This window comes from Camelus bactrianus, chromosome 1 (genome assembly GCF_048773025.1).
Source record: "Camelus bactrianus isolate YW-2024 breed Bactrian camel chromosome 1, ASM4877302v1, whole genome shotgun sequence".
Taxonomy (NCBI): domain Eukaryota; kingdom Metazoa; phylum Chordata; class Mammalia; order Artiodactyla; family Camelidae; genus Camelus; species Camelus bactrianus.
Genome location: NC_133539.1, coordinates 11660298 through 11665310, shown reverse-complemented (window position 1 = coordinate 11665310; position 5013 = coordinate 11660298). Strand labels below are relative to the sequence as shown.

Genomic DNA, 5013 nt, shown 5'->3' with positions numbered 1-5013 from the left:
AGAGATGGAAAGCGAGACGCAGCCACATTTCTTCTTGCTTCCAACCCTCTTTACTCCTATCACACACGTACAGCAGCTTCCAAACCCATTTCGAGATTCCGACACAGAAGTGGGTGGAACAGCCTCACCGGGTTTGGCAACTCTTGGCCAAAGAGCACCCTGAGATTTCCGTAGACGCGATGGCACTTTTACAGAAACCCGAGACCAAAAGACCCTCCAAGGGGTGGACGCTGGCTCCATGGGCACAGGAGAGTTTATTCTCCACCTTTGCCCCTTTCTTCACTCTCCACTTACAGGCCAGCCCTCCAAAATCACAACCCACCACCAACCCCCACCCCGCCAGACACACCTCATTTCCCTGAAACGCCCCCATCTTCCTTTGCCCGTCTAGGAAAATCCGACCCATCCTTCCGAGGCCAGCTGGAACCACCCCCACCTCTGTGAAGCCCTTCTGACCTCTAGGTCGGGTTACATACTCTGTCCTCCAGGCCCCGGGTACAGCGCTTCTCAAAGTGTGGTCCCTGGACCAGCAGCACCAACATCAAAATCCTTGCCCTCCACCGCAGACCTGCTAAATCAGAAACTCTGGGCTTTAACAGGGCTTCCTCCCACCTCCCCCACCCCACCCCACCCCACCCCCACCCAGTCTGTTTTATTGGCGCCTGGATGCTCAGGCCTTGACTGCAGACCGTGGCGGTGGGTCCAGCTGCTCCTTCCACTGCTGCTTCTCAGCCTTGGGTCTTCGGGTTCTCTTGCTGCTTGCTGAGCTGGCGGCGCGTGGCGCGCGTTTCCCGGGGCTGCAGATCCAGGGGCTTGTACTTCTTGTCTTCATAGAACTTCCTGAGGTTCTCTTTCTGAATCTGGTTAATAACGGTGAGAACACAGGCAATGGATTTGTGAACAACTCGGATCTTGGAGAGCTCAGAAGCCACACCGCCTGTCACTTTAGTGTCACGCAGCTGGGACAGCTACACCTTCAGGTCCTCCACGGGTTTCAGCAGCTCCCTCTTCTTGATGCAAAGGTCTCGAGCCTTAATCTTGGTCATGGCTGTACAAGTTGCTGCCACCCCCTTCTTGGAGGGAAAGTAACAAGACTTCTTGTTAAAGCAAATTCTGACGTCCCTTCAAGCTTGGCACCCACTGCCGTAGCTTTAAGTCAATACCTTATTCCACCTCTACCCACTAAGCTTAGGCCCTCTGTCCTACAAGCCCTTCAGAGTCTGGTATCCGATAAACACATGCTTGTTGAATTAACCTAAGGAACCTCTTTTAGAATCAGAGAGGGCAGTGTGAAATCAGCAGCTTCACAGGCTATCAGCTGTCCACCACCACATACTTTCAGGCACACAGTGACAGCAACACCCATTCCTACAGGACGAAACTGGAGCTGGTCACGATTTCCATGGAGCAAGTGATTAACAGAAAAGAATGCAGGGCTCCCGGTCATGACCATGGTCCAACGTAAGATCCCTTGGGCAGTGAAAACATACTCAGAAATGTTGGGAATGACAGGGGTTTGTGTCTCACAAGGGGTCTTCACTGGCTCCACGGGAACCATCCCCATGGGCTCCCAAAGGGAAGAAACCACCCTCGTGTGATTAACCCACAATATGTGGCACCCTGTCCTCTCACCTCCTGATCCCAAGTCCCAGCCGTGTAAAACTCAGTATGCTCTTGGTGCCTACCCAACTAAGCTCATCCAGCATTAAGAAGAAGGGGGGGAGGAGGAGAAGAGGGGGGAGGAGGAGGAAATGAAGGAGAAGAAGAAATGGACAAAAGGACATTAAAATAAAACTGAATGAAAGTCAGGGCAGTGTAGCAGAAACTTCTTAGAAACATAAAAAATTGGTATGTACTGGGCTCCTGTCTTCTGCTAGGCACCGTGCCAGGCGCCCACATACTCACAGTGAAGGGGTTAAGGCCGTAACTCTTCCCTGCTCCACCACGTGATCGCAGGTGACCTGTGTAAGGAGCTAAGACAATCACAATCACATACAGCCTCTGGTGGAGAATACTCTTACGATTTTTCCTCATTGTGGAAGGCTAAAAAAGGTCCCCCCCCCAAGATGTTCCCAAACCCTAATTCCCAAAACCTATGAATACTACTCTACATGGGAAAAGATATAAGTTAAGGATCTTAATCAAAATGCAATCACCAGTATCCTAATAAAATGGAAGCAGAGGGAGATTTCAAAGATATAAGAGGAGAAGGCACACAGAGGCAGACGGGAGTGATGCGGCCACAAGCCAAGGAACGCGGGCAGCCACCCGAAGCTGGAAGAGGTAGAGTACAGATTCTCCCCTGGAGTCTTGGAGGAAGTGTACCCCTGCCGACAATCTTGATTTTGAGCCAGTGAGGCTGATTTTGGACTTCTGGCTTCCAGAACTGGAAGGAAATTAGCACTATTTTAAGCCATCAAATTTGTGGCTTAGGAAACTAATACACTCATTAATCAGTTCACTTCTTTTTTGAACAACAACACATGCTGACAGGTCCTATTTCCATGGTATGGACTAGGAAACTTGGGCTCAGCGGGACGGGCAGTCAGAGGCATGGGACAAAGCCAAGTGCAGACTCCATCAGTCTGATCTTCCCAGCATGCCTTGCCAGCTCCAGTGAATAGACATGTGGGTTCTATGGTCCTCAGGGACAGCCTGGGAAAGTCATTGTTTCTATGAAAAACACTCCAGATTCCAAATAAAAGACAAAAGGAAGTTTAGAACACCACCTTGGGAGAGAAAGGTCTGCTCATCCCACAAACACTATTTTCTGTTTAGGAATCAAAGCAATGCAATTAACCCATTCATTGAGGGTCCAAGTTACATATCATACATATCATGGACAGGCTGTCTCCAAACCTCCAGGCATCAGAAAAGTTATAACTGGTCCTAAGACTCCTTTCACTTCATAATAAACCCCAGAGCCTTCTATTTGAAATCCACAGTGTGCCTGGCCCTGCAATATTACCAACAGATGGCTGCTAACATCCCAGTGTTCCTGGGTTTCCTAAGGAGAAGAATTTGCCGTGGCGAAAATTACCACTAAAAATAGCACCAATTGGGTAGGTTTGAGATATACCTTCGCACATTGCTGCCACACGAAACCTGTTGATGAAGATAGTTGGTGGAAAATATAGAATATTCTGAACATAGTTTTGTGTTCACCATGATTACATTCAGGAAAGAAAAAAGAAAAACAGACGCCAAGGTAAACACCAGAAGGAAAATACTAACAATAACATGGTTAAATAATAACAATAGTATTGTAGAACACGAACAACAAGCACATGAAAAGATGCTCAACATCACTAACCACTAGGGAAATGCACATCAAAGCTACAATGAGGTATCACTTCACACCCATTAGGATGGCCATTATCAAAATACAGAAAATAGCGTGTAATGGCAAGGATGGGGAGAAATCAGAACCCTTGTGCGTTGCTGGTGGGCACGTACACTGGTGCAGCCACTGTGGAAAACGGTGTGGCAGTTCCTCAAAAACTTAAATACAGAATTATCATGAATGATCCACTAATTCACTCCCGGGTACACACTCAAAAGAACAGAAAGCAGGGACTCGGATAGATATTTGTACACCTAAGTTCATACCAGCATTATTCACAACAGCCAAGACAGGGAAACGATGAAAGTGTCCATCATCAGATGACGAGATAAACAAAATATAGCATACACATACAATGGAATATTACTTAGCCTCAGCAAGGAAGGAAATTATGACCTGCTACAACATAGATGAAACTTGGGGACATGATGCTAAGAAATTAGCCCGTCACAAAAGGACCAATACTGTTTATGATTCTACTTATATGAAGTATCTAGAATAGTCAAACTCATAAAATAAAATAACAGTTGTCAGGGATTGGGGAAGGGAGAAAGGGGGAGTGGTTGTTTAATGGGTATGGAAGTTCAGTTTGGGAAGATGAAAAAGTTCTGGAGATGGATATTGGTGACAGCTGTACAGCAATGCGAATGTACTTAATATCACTGAACTGGACACTTAAAAATGTGTAAAATGGTCAATTTTATGCTATGTGTAATACCACAAAAATTTTTTTTAAAAACAGAAACACTAGCAATAGCTGTTTAAGAATAATGAGTTTATGGGTAACGTTTTATTTTTCCCTTCTTTTTGAGTTTAAATTTACGTTCATTGAACTTTTCTTTTAAAAAAGTGTCTGTGGTATTTAATACCAACAGTGAAAAAAATGTGACCATCCTAGGGCAGGCCAACTCATTTAGGACCCACTGCTTCAGGGATTAATGGAATTCCCGTGGTAATGACCTTTCCCACTTCTGTAATATGAATTATCCCAAAGTGAAAATCCAGTTCGCTCTCCGTGTTTATGAAAGCCATTCCTTCCAGACAGCTGAAGCAACAAAGCCAGCCAAAAGCACTTCCCAGCCATCCGACTGGAGATTTATATGGCATATAAACATAAAGAAACATTGTGTAACATAAGCTGTGGGGTAGGAGAAAGAACCCTGCTCTTGGCATCAGAAGCTGAATTCAAGACTGGCTTCGCCCACCAACTCCCCGCACTGGACCAATTAAAAACTCTCCAGGCTTCTGCCGCCTTTTCCACAGGTGAAGGAACACCTGCTTCATAACGAGACAGTAAATCCTGGAAAGGACCCATGCCTTACTAATGTCAGGGGTTTATACACAGCATGAGTGAAAGAACACAGCTTGCCACAGAGCAGGTGCTTAATAAATGATCCATGCTCAATTTCTCTCCTTCCCTAAGTGCGTGAGCTCACACATCACGTGGCTTTGTGATTGCTTTTTCCTGAACTTCTTAAGAAGGGATAGATTGCTAGATTTACTCTTAATTACCTCAACTCTGCCACTTTCTCTAAAAAGAATCCCTCCTCCTAAAATTCTTAATGAGGATGGCTTTCTTTTTTTTTTCTTATGTAATTTTTATTAAATTATTTAAGTATAGTCAGTTTACAATGTGTCAATTTCTGGTGTACAGCATAATGTCTCAGTCA

The 5013-nt window shown here is 45.5% G+C and overlaps 1 pseudogene; it reads right to left on the bottom strand.

Moving 5' to 3' along the window:
* Nucleotides 1-670: 670 nt before the first annotated feature.
* On the bottom strand, nucleotides 671-3884 carry LOC105070250 (large ribosomal subunit protein uL29 pseudogene; annotated as a pseudogene).
* Nucleotides 3885-5013: the final 1129 nt, after the last annotated feature.